At 34.7% G+C, this 15,676-nt stretch overlaps 1 protein-coding gene and 1 non-coding gene across 4 annotated transcripts in view; both read right to left on the bottom strand.

Moving 5' to 3' along the window:
- Positions 1 to 15,676, bottom strand: part of COP1 (COP1 E3 ubiquitin ligase) — a 214,756-nt gene that overhangs the window by 19,296 nt on the left and 179,784 nt on the right. The gene's annotated exons all lie outside the window — the stretch shown is intronic.
- Positions 7,687 to 7,827, bottom strand: LOC122708391. Its single transcript, XR_006345171.1, has one exon.

Consider the following 15,676-nt stretch of genomic DNA (forward strand, 5'->3'; position numbering starts at 1 on the left):
AGAATATGTTTTGCATGTTGCAAAATTAATATCTGATCAATGAAAAACAAGTAGTTGTCTAGCTATGTCAATTAACGTATACAATATTGAAGATGACAGAACATTTATTATTTATTGATTAATCATTTACCTTGAGTTTCCCACATGTATTTTCTAATTTTATTCCTAAATATTATGTAGAAGATACCATATTCTGATTTCGTAGAAGAGGAAACTTAGGCATAAAAAATTAGCACCCCCACCCCCAAAGCTTTCGGGCTTCCTTCACAGCTCAGTTGGTAAAGAATATGCCTACAACGCAGGAGACCCTGGTTCAATTCCTGGGTTGGGAAGATCCCCTGGAGAAGAAAATGGCAACTCACTCCAGTATTCTTGCCTAGAGAATCCCATGTACAGAGGGGCCTGGCAGGCAGTCCATGGGGTCGCAAGAGTTGGATACAACTTAGTGACTAAACCAACCAAGCAACAAATCTTTGGAGCTAATATTTACAGTCTCAAGGAAGGAAACCTAGTAACCTGATTCCAGTAATCTTAATCACAACACTACCCTAAGACAGAAGTTAGAAATAACACACACTGCCACCCACCCTTTAGATGTTTAAATTAAAAGCACAACCTTGCCAAATTAAGGATCTCAAAAATTTCAGAAACATTTTCTCCCCACAAACAACTTTATGGTCTGTGTTGTAAGACCAAGGAAGGAAAGTTCCTCAAAGATCTTTTCTAGGGGCAAAAAATGCCCAGACAAAGGGTCTTTAAAATTGAGTCTCCATAGAACACTATTAGGGACACAGCAAATGTGAAGTTCACCGAAATACTAATCACATCTGTCCTCCAAAACAAGAACTGCCATTGAGATCACTAGCAAAAACTAATGTAAGTGGTCTGTCTTCAACAATTTGTCCTACAAGCACTGAATTTTCTTATTGAAGTGTTCACTAAGTTAAAACTGAACATCCATTTAAGTCCTTTAGATAAGCACCTGACATAATGACACAGATAAATCACTATGTACAACATACAGTACCTGCAAAGACAATTCCCTAGGGGACACAGACAGTGGGAAGGATGCCCTGAATTTAATAGTCAACCTTAAAGATATATATACAAATATATATCTTTACAAATATATATATATAAAGATATATACAAATATATATCTTTAAGGAAAAATATTAAATATATATATGAAGAAAGAAGTATATAAAAATTTGAGATAGGCTTTAAATGATAACAACCACATTATATCTGTTACATTAAAATCACTGTATCTGTCAATTCCTTAATATTCTTTCCATAGAGGCTTGTGTCTTATTTGGTGTTTTTTTTTTAATAAACAGAGATATCTTTTTTCAGCTCAGTTCAGTCAATCAATCGTGTCCGACTCTTTGCGACCCAATGGACTGAAGCACACCAGGCTTCCCTGTCCATCAACAACTCCCAGAGCTTGCTCAAACTCATGTCCATTGAGTCAGTGATGCCATCCAACCATCTCATCCTCTGTCATCCCCTTCTCCTCCTGCCTTCAATCTTTCCCAGAATCAAGGTCTTTTCCAATGAGTCAGTTCTTCGCATCAGGTGGCCAAAGTATTGGAGTTTCAGCTTCAGCATCAGTCCTTCCAATGATTTCCTTTAGGACGGACTGGTTGGATCTCCTTGTTGTCCAAGGGACTCTCAAGAGTCTTCTCCAACACCACAGTTCAAAAGCACCAATTCTTCGGTGCTCAGTTTTCTTTATAGTCCAATTCTTACATCCATCCATGACAACTGGAAAAACCATAGCTTTGACGAGATGGACCTTTGTTGGCAAAGTAATGTCTCTGCTTTTTATCTTGTTTGCTTGTTGCTCAAAGAGTGTTAATTTTGAGTATGACTGCAGTGTCACGGCAAATAGAAGGCCATTCACACTTCAGGTTCTTTTCATACCAAGCTTATAAACACAGAAATAAAAGTTAGGGGCTTTTGTCTCGTTTTTTTCTTACTTTGAGGTGGAGTGAGAGGGTGGTTAACATCTGTATTCAAAATGCCTCTTGATAATTAAAATGGCTTTCCCTGGTCAGGAAACTGAGAGCCCACATGCTGCAGGTGCAGCCAAAAAAAAAAAAAAAAAAATTAAAATGGCTTTTCTCCTCATGTAGGAGGTCACAGACTCTGTGTGAGGCTGAATTTGATTTTCTTTCAGGATCTTACAGCCCATGTGCAGTACAGATGAATATCTAATGTTAAGGTAAATGATCACTCTGGGCAAACTGGGAGACTCTTGATGAATCAGATCCAAACAAAAGTGAAATCGATATAAACTCTGAGATCCAAAAACAATAGAAACCTGATAAAAAAGAACCTCTATAAGTGGGTTTAATAGAAAAACACTTCCAAATGAATTTGCCCTTTCAGTTTTTCTGTTTAAGCATGACCCACAGTTGCCTTATGAACATCCCCTTCCTTTCCCGTGAGACGAAATGCAAATACGATAACATGCAGAGATTCTGAGAAGGCTCTCTTCCATCAATGTTCTGTTAAGTGGTATTATTCAATTCTCCAATTTCTTCATTCTTTTATATTTCCTTCACACCATCCCAAGGCAGTTATATACTTTCCTATGGTAGCCTCTGATTTATATATAAAGAGAGAAAATACTCAAAGTGCTAACATTTCATTGCTTCATATTATTGAGCTGTAGTGGATTTCCTGACAGGCACAATAATTCTTCCATTAAAACCCACTTGCAGAGGTTCTCTTTTATCGTTTCTATTGTTTTGGATTTTGGAGTTATACCCATTTCACTTTTGTTTGGATCTGATTCATCAAGAGAGTCTCCCAATTTGCCCAGAGTGACCACTTACCTTAATATAGATATTTGTCTATGCTGCGCGTGGGCAGCGTATGAGAGCCCACACAAATATACGCAAATACTGGCTCCAAGATGATCCCCAGTGGTTTTTAAATAAGTGCCATTGGTAAACCAAAGAGTTTCTTTTGACCCTGGCCTTTCTTTCAGCATGTGGTTTTTCAGAAATGACTTAGTAAAAAATATGTAAATATGTCTAAGAGAGAATGAATACAAAAACACAATCTATCAATAAGAGGTCCTGCTCTTTAAATGAAAATGTTAACAGTCAGCCTTCCGTGCGTTCTATAAAGGATCTAAAACTGAGTGAATTAATGGTTTGAACTGTGTTTTCAAGACAGACAATTAATAAAATGTGTTTTCTTAGACTCTAAGGTTCTCATTTTACTATTGTCTCACTGTCTCATTTTACAGTCTTATAGAGACAATGAAAAAAGAATTCTATCATCATCACATAACTAATTGTTGAGAACTACAGGCCAGTTGCTGTGTTAAGGACTATATATTTCACTTAATCCACACAGTAATCCACAGAGGAAGATAAGATAATACTTTTATCCTCAATTCAAAAAGAATAAAACATGATCTTAAAGACACTTAATAACTTGTTCAAAGCCATACACACAATTATGAAATAGCGAAGCCATGAGTCAATATGTGGAGACTGATGAAATATGCTAATTTTTGGTTTTAGACATATTGGTTTGTTAAGTTTATCACTGACTGGCCGTGACTTGAATTTACTAACTTAGGAGGAGAAAGGGGTCTTAGGTGAGCATTTGATACGTATGGGAGAATCTCAGCTCTCAGATATTATATATAGATATTACACCTCAAATCTCACATGCCTAGATTCCTAACCATAAGTATGATTTCAAGTATAATAATACATAAAATTATTATATATTGTATATATATTATCTAATATATATAGTTTTAAAATATACAAAATTTCAAGTACAATACCATCTGAGAGAAGGACCTGGCCACAGAAGTAAGGTGGAAGGAAGTACACCAAAGTCAGCATATGTAGCGGCTGTGCGAGGCTAATAGCCACCCCGCCAACCCAATTTAAGATCTTGGAGTTTATGTGTCATAAAGGAATGCTTTCAAGACTACTCAGTTAAACACAAATCCTCTCTTTCCTCCCCACTGGTATCCTTGCGTAGGATGATACTGGGTCCCTTTTTAATCCCAAACTATAAGGACTATTATGAACAGAAAAATATAGTCATAATGTATGATTAACAGAATAAAGGGTTATTGTTTTAATAAAATATATTACCTTTATCACACTTCAACTTTTTTTGATTCATTCAAACAAATACCTACTCTTACAACTAATTCACCTAAGAGGAGGAAATGAATTACACTGCTAATTGAAAGAACTTCTACATTGGTTGGCTTATTACATTTTCAAATCTAAAATGCTTATGCTTTATAAATGAGTTTCCTAAATAAATAATGAAAATATGCATTAATGTTGAAAATTTTTTACTATCATTCTAAGACAAGGTGTACCAGGTATTTTTAGGGCAAAGCGATGGTATTCTAGGTGCTAGATATCTCCTATACTTCATGACTAGATTTAAGAAAAAGTAGCATTAGTCACAGTGAGAGTAGTATCAGACATAAGTGTGTATGAAATTCAAATTTTATCTAACGATAAAAGAGCCTAAGGTGATCATGAATATAAATACAAAATAGTAGCTCACTAAATTTTTACCACTGCACTGGAATCTGTCTCTACCAAACAAATATGAAAATTAGCATTCTTTAAATATAATTTGGTATAACCTGCTTCTCTCTCTGGGAATATGGCCATGCATGCATATATATATATTGGTCTAGTAGTATAATTTCTTTGTAGGGCTTCTTTTAAGATGTTTTGCCATTTTAAAAGTCTAACTTAATATAGTAAGAAATTACTCAAATTTCAAAGTAGTAAAAAGTCATGTCTCATGTCTGTTTGGAATAATATGTGTGTATAGACAGAAACACACACACACACACACACACACAAGGAAGGAATCACCTAACTACCTATACCAGAGTCACCAGATTATCTCATTTCCTCCCTGCCTTCAACTTACTCGCTTTCTGTTAAGACCTAATCTTTATATTATACAACTCAACACTGAAAAAATACCAAACAACCTGATTAACAAATGGACAGGATACTTGAATTTACATTTTTCCAAAGATGGCATAAAAATGGCAAACAGACACATAGAAAGATATAAACACTAGTCATCAAGAAACTAAAACTAAAAATCACAGTGAAATATCACCTCATACCTATCAGAATAGCTATTATTAAAAAGAGAACAAATAACAGGACTTCCCTGGTGGTCCAGTGGCTAAGACTCTGCTCTCCCAATGCAGGGAACCCATGTTCAATCCTGGTCAGGGAACTAGATCCCACATGCCACAAGTAAGACCCAGTGCAGAACAAATAACAATTGTTGGCAAGGATGTGAAGAAATGGGAACCCTCCTACACAGTTGATGGGAATGTAAATTGGTCTAGCTACTACAGAAAACAGTACAGAGGCTTCTCAAAAAAAATTAACAATTTAATTACCATATGATCTAGCAATTCCACTTCTAAGTATATTCCTGAAGGACAAAAAAACACATATGCACACCCCGCCATGTTTACTGCAGCATTATTTACAATAGTCAAGATATGGAAACAACCTGTGTCCATCAAGAGATGAATGAATAAAGAAGATGTGACATACATACACACACTCACACACATACGTGATGGCATATTACTCAGCCATAAAAAAGAATGAAATCTTGCCATCTGCAACAACATGGATGGCCTTAGAGGGTATTATGCTAAGTAAAATAAGTCAGACAGAGAAACACAAATAACTGTAGGATTTCACTTAGATGTGGAAACTAAAAAACAACACAAAGGAACAAACATAACAAAACAGAAATAGACTAACAAACATAGAGAACAAACTAGTAGCTGCCAGAGGTGAGAGGGATTAGGGGATGAGTGAAACAGATGAGGGAGACTGAGAAGTACAAACTTTCAGTTATAAAATAAATGAGTCATGGGAATGTAACATTCAGCATAGGAATATAATCAATAATATTTCAATAACCTTATATGTGACAAGTATTAACTAGACTTATCATGGTTTATTATTTTGTAATGTATGAAAATGTCAAATCACTATGGTGAACACCTGAAACCAATATAAGTCAATTATACTTCAATAAAAAAATTTTAACACCAGGCACAGGCACCAACCTATCATAAAAAATCATACAGCTATAGCATTACATATCTGATTGTTCCTGTTTGTAGCATATCCTTGGCCATAAAAGTAGCTGTAGTTCCATTCAATCTTTAAGCATAACAGTACAGATACAGTAAATATCCATCTTATAATGGGATTTAAAATTTATTGCAGGCTCAAAGTCTGAGCTTCCATAAAACTTCAAATAGCAAAGAAGCATATGTAAATGAAGGTGTTAGTACAGGGTACAAAATACTCACTTGTGTTTATATGTCTATTTTTAATTTACATTATCTGCTTTGATTTGTTATATATGAGGATCATTTGATTCTTATATTCACATATATCTTGTTTGAGTAGAAGTTAGCTATCCATTACTAGATTTACTGGAGTTTACAAAGGAAATAGTTTTAAGGGTCATATAAGATCTGGCAGGAAAGGATATGGAAACACATGTAGTCACACAGAAGAACAAAGAAAGAATATGGTAGCAATTAAAGGCAAAATGATAGGGGGTGCTGCAAAGGATTTAAGAACAAAAGGTGAAGTACTACATTTCATGGCCTTGGTTGAGATATCCTAGAAAGTAAATAAAGAGTGGTGAGGATACCTCTCAAATATATGGTGTAAACATATGTTTAGACAGGTTCAGTCATAAGGCATTCTTTTCCCTTTTGAATTAGATCTGAATAATATTTGTGTTCATGATTCTTAGTTACAGGTTATTTTAGTGAAGGGTCTTGAATCTAGGTTTGAATTTGTCATGCTCTTTGCAAAAATAAGTGAGTAAAAAAAATCATAAAATGGTTTTTATCTATAATCTAAACTGTAGACTAAGGACTTCTAAAGAGCCTCGAAAAATAAGACTACTTATTCACTAACGGTCTGATACAAGAATCAGTCAGAATAACAGCTTTGGGATTTCAGAACCACAAACAAGGATTCTCACACAATTAGTTACAAATAAACCCAGCAGTGACTTGCATACCCTGGTGCTATATATCATACCCCAAAGTATTAGAAATGCCACCACAGTTCTTTTCCCTGTTCCCATACCCCTCCCCACAACTTACCGCAGAATACACACAATGAAAAATTTATTACAAAAAATTTAGATTTCAAATTGAGTACTAAGCTAATATTCAGTAGCAAGCTTTTCCATGAAACAGTCATTCCTGAAATTTAGTTATAGACTTACAAAATTACATAAATTGTATTTTGGAAAAATCCCTTTCTTAATGACAAATCAATTCTTAATGATTGATGGAAGCTAACTCTGAATAACTTCTTCATATCCAAAATATTGACTGACCTTTACTGATAACCCTGGATTAGTTAAGCCAATGTGGTCCCTCAGAAAAATCCCATTTCTCTATTCATTCTATTTCCTGGTTGTAGTTTCCTTAATCAAACAAAAAAGAATCTATTTTAAAAAACTGTAATATACCTCAATCACTGGTTAAGATGGATGCAGAAGTAATCTCACCTAGTAGTCTATTAATAATCTACTACACTTAATTAGCAGAGATAGCAAACAAAATGGCAAGGAAAGCAGTACTAAGGAGTGCTGGTTTTAAAGGCTGTATGGAGGGGAACGATCAGACTTAGACAGCTGTCCTAAGCCAGACAGAGACCTCCATGTTAATGTAGGATCACTGCAATTTGCAGACAAAAGGCATTTTCTCATTTGTCCACATGGTTGGTTGCTGCAGGTTCCATTTTTAATGCACTTCATTATTAAGAAGACTTTTGTTATCCAGTCTTTTCTATACCAACTTCTAACTGCATCAAATCCTCATTTAAATACACTTCAATACATTCAAATACAATCAAATGAGTTATAGAACAACAACCATGATTCAGAGAACAGAAAAAGAACAGTTAAGAAGGTACACTTAGCACACAAACTCAAAATGACCCTTATTCAGCAAGAAAAGGTTATAAAAAACATGTACAAGGGAGAGAGGATTGAGTTACACAAAAATATCACATCATTTTCACCACCCTTTCTTTATTCCAAATGCTTTCCGAAGTCTTCTCCCTTCTCACCAAGCAGCTCTTATCAACTTAATTTTCTTTGCCACACCAGACAACTTCTCTCACGTATCAATACCTCTTGACAGCTCTTCTGAATAAAGTCTGACAACAATGTGCTCACAGTGGCATATCTGACAGGGAAAAATGACTCTTTATTGCTGATTAATATAAAGGAGGGCTTCTGAGCATGGAACTGTTCATTTCTAAGCGTGCTATTGGATAAATTCCTCCAGGATACTCTGGCAGAGCTGTTCCAAAGAGTTCTGTATTATTTTAGGGATATCATGTAACGAAGTGGAAACAGCAGTTAATTTAAGGCAAGGAGAACTAGATCTGCATTTTGGTTCTGCCATAGTACTCCTAGAAACTCAATTTCTTCAACTATAAAACAGATAATCTTAAGTATTTCAGAGAATTTTTATGAAGATTCAAAGAAAACACAGCAATGTATCTAACCAAAAAAGAATTTGCATATTTCAGGCACCAAAAAAATAAGTGGTAGTTATTCTCGTTGAAACACTATAACTGGGACTTCTCAGGTGATCCTCAGTGGTTAAGACTCTGAACTTCAAATGCAGGGGCCAAGGGTTCAATCCCTGGTCAGGGAACTAAGATCCCATATGCTGTGTGCAGTGTGGCCAAGAAAATAGAAAAAGACACTGTAACCTAAACTTCTTTACAATTAAAGGGCAGTTTTCTCAAGTATGAATACACTACTGTATTATTTTCAGCATCAGATTTATGATCTTGTAAAACTGATTAAAAACATAATGCAGGCTTTTCAGATTAAGACTAAATTTTATCTTAACTATAACTTCCCTATAAAATGAAGTAGCTTTCATCATGGCAGTTGCTGGTGTTGATACTTTTTGCTCTCAAACTAGAAGCAAGAAATATAACTAAGGCAACACTAATGACATGCAACCTTGGAGAAGAAAACACCTGAAAGGCGGCTGGTACGGTACAATCAGTATGGACCATCACAGAAACCAGAAACCAGGGAGATGAATGGTCAGGAGAGAGGTAGATAAACAGGGGTTGGAGTTGGGACAGGATGAAAGGATTTAGATAAATGGCAGAGGCAATAAAGAGCACAAGGCAATATAGACACATAAGGAACAACATCAGCATAGTCTAGAGGTAAAAATGGGAATAGTCTGGGACAATGAAGAAACCTTCCCAATAGATGCTTTCTGCTAAAAAACAAGCAAACAAACAAACAAAAAAACAACAGAAATAAAGTTGGACAAATAACATTATTCTAGATTCTTGAAAACCTTGAACACAAGTAACAGTTTAGATAGGATGCCTAAGATCAAACACTTGAGGAAATAGGAATCATTAAAGGAGTAGAAAGAGGAGTCAATTAAAAATCATGTCTACCATTCCTCTATACTATTTTAAAGGCTGACTTCCTAACTAATTACTACTAAATCTGGATTTGAGCTACCTTCGAATCAATTCCTCTACTACGTTTTTTCTATAATTAGAATTGGATTTTTTTTAAAGGGATCATATTTAATAGTGAGGGCAAAATATAATCTTTAAATTAGATAAAGGTATTCAAAGTGAAAAAGATAAAATAATGGGAAAGTTCAGATAATATATTTATCAAATTTTCCCCTAATTTTTAATGATGGCCAAATATACAAGCTGGAGTTACACATAAATACTGAGTTTGAAGGAAACTTTTCTGGGTTAATTAAAAGTAACAAGCAATGTTTAACTCCATCTGTATTCCTCTGTGAAATGATTACAAAGATATAACGGGATCAGAAGTAATCTATGGTGGGGGGGTGGGAGGGGTGAAAAGAAACAGGAATGAGGAGACTAAATGCATAAATGAATGAGACAAATGTATGACACTGAAATAGAGTTTTTCTTTGATAAATAATTGGAACAAAAAAGATTAGATAAAACTTAATTTGTGAAATTCAACAAATATTTACAAGGGAAATAAACAAAGGGAAAGAAAGCCCCAAACTTGGTATCTCACAGGCTTAGACGCTTGCCCAGAGGGGTACGGAAGCCCCTGGTCTTACCTCGCCTACCTATACCTCTCCCTACGCCTTTTCCCCATTTGGCTGTCTCTGAGTTGTATGCTTCATGATAAATTGGTAAACACTGAGTCAAATCAGGCTGATTAAACATAAGGATGCCTTTGGGAGTCAGATCTTTGACTCCAGCTTTAAGATCCTGACTTACCACAAGCAATACAAGACTGTTCTAGCCTTTATTTTTGCAGTGAGATCAACTAGAACCTCAATACCCAATGTTTCCCTCACAGTTGGTCTTTATAGCTTCTGAAGTAACCACCTTCCAAAGGAACCTCACAAGGCCTCCTAATGTGGCTCTTGGAAAGGTGTGAGATGTACCTACTTACTCCTGGGAGATGAAGAAGTCTCTGGTGGCCATTGTCAGAAACACTTTAAAAACACTTTTTCCCCCTTTCCCAGATGAGAACACTGTTGGAGCTCTATAAATTTCCACAGGTGAGAGCAAGACTGATTAAAAGAGGGGATGAAAAATCTTTCTCCCTATAATTCTAGGTTTTTTAATAAAATGAAAGAGAATTATGCATCCCATAAGAAAAAACAACAAGCAATGGAGGTTCCTGGGTCTCTCCCTCAAACTCTAGCTTAATAGGTCTGGGGTTTAGAAATTTGCATGTTAAATACATATACCATGTTATTAGTAATTCTGAAGTAGATGATCAGTAGACCATACCTTGAAAAACACTAGTACAGATACTGGAAGCTATCTATAAATGTTGAACTCAAGAGAAAGGAGAAATCTGCACCTTTCTACTTTTGGTCAGGGGGCTGGGGAGAGGGAAGTAGAGAGGAAAGATTTACTTGTTTGTCTGTTTGTTTTCATTTACTGAGTGCAAGGCCAATGTAATAACCAAGATAAACAGGACAAGACTTTTTTAACCTATGAAAGCTTTTGAGTTCAATAAGAATGATTATACATGTAAAGGTTATTGGTAATATTTTTACCCTTATTATATAAATTTATTTGGTTAAAAGACATTATATTCCATACTGGTATTTGAATTACATTAGTGGCTCACAGAAATTTAGTTAGTTCTAAGTTAACTTCACAAGTGGAAATCTGTAAGAATTTACAAGAAGTAAAATGTAATGGGAAGCTGAATATGTAAAATACTAGTGTGGTTTACATATACTAGTAATTGCCTTATTCTTTTCTTTTCTTTCCGTCTCCTATTCCCATGTTTTAAACTAGTTCATGAAAGTGTAAGTAGTACATGAAATCAGCAGTTCTGAACTGTCTACATATTCAAGTAACATTATACCCCCAGAGGATTCAAGTAAATCAGAAGTAAAGAGCAAGTTAACACAATGAAAATTAATACAGAAAATGTTGATCTTTGCTGTAAGCAGAGCCACAAGTTCTTGAACATCACACATTTAGAGATATTTACTGTTTATGAGGTGATGGGGAAAAAAGAGCTGTTCTTTTACCAAGTTTTACCAAAGTCAACGTGGTAAGATTTTGAGTTAAGGAAAAATATAATAGACTTCCTTGTGAATCACAAGCTCCCTATCATCAAGTGTTCAAAAAGCCTGAAGGATATCAAATACGATATAAATCATTTCACCAATAGGCAAAAGGTAGGGCTAGGCAGTTATCAATCAAATGGCTGTTATCCACTCAATGAACCCTCTACTACTTTTGTGGCTACAAAAATCAGTACTTTAGTGAAAGGACCTCCAGTCTAATGACATTACAATATGGACTATAAAGAGGTATGTGAAAGAATAACTGGGTTCAGGGAACTGCAAGATCAAAGGCACAAAGGTTAAATGCAAAGAAACAAACATAAAAACCCATTAGAGGTGTTGGAGGATTTATAAGCAATTCAGTGTTGCTGAAGTATAAAATATGCCTATGCAAGTGGTAGGTGACCATGCTGGAAAGGTAGGTGGGAAGTCTGAAGAAGGAGGGTGTTGTCAGACATCACATCAAGCTTAGATTTTATTTTATAACCACTGGGACACTACTGAAGGATTTCAAGCAGCACAGGTCCTACTGAGAAGTAACTGCAGGGAATGATGAAAGCCTGAGTGCTAAGTGGAAGAGCAGAGTAGATGCATGACGGACTCAAGCTACATTAAAAAGAAAATGGGATCATATTTGTGCTGAGATTACATACCAAAACTCGGTTTTACATTTGTAAGACTCCAGTTTTAATGGTTAAAACTTTGTACATGAATAAATTTGATTTTAAATTTATAAAATGCCAAAGAATAAAACTGTGCTTAATAAAACTTAAAAAAATTAATCCAACATTTTCTATGATATAGTAAATTATAGCAATAGCCTATATTATTGGAATTTCTACAGAGTAGAATGCCAAATTGGCATGTCTTTATACCTGTCAGCTACATATAAGAAATCTGGCAAAATTTAAAAAAAAACTCAATATTTGAGACTAAATAATTAGAAAGTCCTTAATTGTTAAGATCTGGTTACATCACAATTTCTGGATAGACTAAATATTTTACTCACACTTTTAAAATTCCAGCCCTTGGCTAAATTTATATTGAGACTCTCATTTGAAAACTAATTTGAAATAGATGATTTCATTGCCACTACCGATTCAGATACTAAATTATCTTTTTTAATTGAGATACTTAAAGTCAGATTGACTTTCTATACAAAATCTCTGCCTAAAGCTTCCTACTTTCATTAGAGTCAAAGATCCTGAAGACAAATACAAGCATAACTAATGACCTATTTAATTCTCAACAATATGTACATACTCTGTCATTAAAAGCAAATATTTTATATTTATTTTCTGCCTCATCTTCATTTTTCGCTTGGCTATCACAGTTCAAACAAAAAAATCTATTTTCATCGAAGCTGATCTTTTTATATACAGTAAAAAAAAAAAAAAGACTAACATAAACAGGCACAAAATTAAATGGCTTCTTTACAGCAATTATAATGAATGACTTTTCTACATAATCAAATTATTCCTATGTTCAGCAGTTAATAATTAATAATTTTTCTACCATCCTCGGACTAGCTAATGTCAACTTCTGATAGCTTTACTTGGAAGACATGCTGCATAAAATGGGATTTAAGATATAATAGAGTAAGAGATATGGAAGGCACAAACCTCCACAAGAATCACATCAGTATAGGAGACTGTCATAAGAACAGAAATTAATGTGGGACTGTGGAAGTAAGATACAAAATCACATTTCTTTTCCTCAGATAGACTGCAGGAAACACTTTTCTCTCAAATAGCTGCTGTCTTTGGTTAACTCTGCTTTAAGTAATTGTTAAATATATTTTTATTCAGTTAGAAAAGAATAATCATTTTTTAATTACTGTCTACACTTCAGCATATGAAACCAATTCAAGCAGTATTCATTAAAAATGTTTAAGTCAAGGAAATGATACCCAACATTCACTCTCTTTCCTTCTACTAGTGTTATAGAAACTTATAGGAAATATCAAGATAAACATTCAGAAACCAAAGTTAAATTTTTTCCCATCTCAAAATATTTTGGACACTTTAAACCATGGTGGGATAATAATGAAAATTATTAATAGGCTAATGGCATCATTCAGAATGCACTCTCAAACTGATATTAATAAATTTCTTTTAAAAAAGCAAAACAAAATCCATAATCAAGTTACTTAAAAATTTGTGTGATTCTACTCTTCAAAACTTGTATATTTTAGAAGGAAAAACACTATTTTTAAAGAAGCATTTAATAAGAAAAAGAAATTTTAAGAACCATTCTAATATAGGTCAAATTCCATTACAGTATATATAAAAAGGAAAATAAAATATTTAAAATGTCACCATACAGACCCACCAAATTATTTTGCTGATTTCATTACATTTTCACCATGAAATATCTAATACAACAAATGTTTTCATAGAAACTGTCCAGAGAGTAGTGGACATTAAGGTTAAGGGATACTGAACTGAATGTAATTTAGAGAAGAAATAAATCACAGGTTTGCTTCCGTTTTCCACAACCTTCCGGTCTCCTCTATTTTCTACTTCCCCACCCGACTCTAGTCTGGACACAGGGATGAGCGGGGCACTTAGGAGAGACGGGAGCCACAGTCTTCCTGGAAGGCAGGGTCCATGCTCAGAATCTCCTTTCCTTCCACGCCCAAGACAGACAAGAGATCATTCAGATTGGCCCTCTTCCAGTCAGGAAAATCTTTTATAAATCATCTGGCTAGAGGCAAGAAGAAAGGAAAGATAAAAGGGAAGGAAAGAAACAGAAATGAAGAAAGGAAAGAAAGAAAAAAAAGGATCCTATGTTGTCTTCTCAGTGCTCACTGAAGAATTTAGGATGAGAAATAGTTTGTGAAGGTGGGAAATCAATATATATTAAAGGTAGCTTTTTAAAATTGAATAAAAGAAAAAAGACCACATCTTATTCTTTTGTGTGTTTCTTCCTGAGAAGCATAAGAAGTAGCAAAATCTAACAGACATTAGGTATTCATAATTACAATTATTCCCTCTTTAACAGATGCTTGAGAACCATTAATGCCTCCTGGTTACTATGCATACAAATCTCCAGTGGTAACATACATCATCTGTTTCCAAACCTGATTGTTCATATAATTTTCTACAGAGATCTGGGGAACTTTCCACAATATGAATCTTTACTCTCTTCCCCACTTCCCCCAAGGTACAGACTCAGGGGTCTAAGAAGAGAGCTGTTCTGTTACATACATTTTTTGAAAAGATTCCAAGGTGATTCAGATGATCAGTCAGGTCTGAGAATCATTGTGATAAATAAATTTTACCATAGATGCCTTCTGCATCTTAATGGATGTAGACTGCTTTTCATACAAGCTTTAGCTTCCCTAGTTTAGTGCAATTTGATGCTCTATACACAGTGTTTACTAAATCAGAGAGGGAATGCCTATCTCTTGGATAAAAGCGTATATAAACTGGAAACTAGATATATTATGTAAGGCTTTTTTAGAGAAGACTGAATTGTGAAACATGACAAATGCAGTGGAGAAAGGGAAGGACCAATAATAAATACCAATTCCTCCACTGCACACATTCTATAATGTTTTCATTGTTTTTGAAAATGTGCAAGAGCCTGGAGATTATATCCCAAGGACAAAATGGTAACTACGAAATAATTATATAGGTATCCAAAATGTTAATGTCGAGAAAACGACTTTTCTTAAATTGATAGAGTCTTCATACTACCACTGAGTTTTAAGTATAAGAAATACCTCTCCCCTTTACTCCAGTATCTCCTTGGTTTCAAAAACCAGTATTTAATTAATTATGCAACAAACAAGTGAAAGGACGAGGCTGAAGAACTGTATCATTCATTACAAAAATTATGCGTTCATTATACATTATGTGCACACCATCTGTTCAGTGCTAGTGGTTTTAAAAAAATGTTTAATTGGAGGATAACTGCTTTACAATGTTATGTTGGTTTCTGCTATACAACAACGTGAATCAGCCATAAGTATGCATGTATCCTCTCCCTCTTAAGCCTCCCTCT

This window comes from Cervus elaphus, chromosome 14 (assembly GCF_910594005.1).
Source record: "Cervus elaphus chromosome 14, mCerEla1.1, whole genome shotgun sequence".
NCBI lineage: Eukaryota > Metazoa > Chordata > Mammalia > Artiodactyla > Cervidae > Cervus > Cervus elaphus.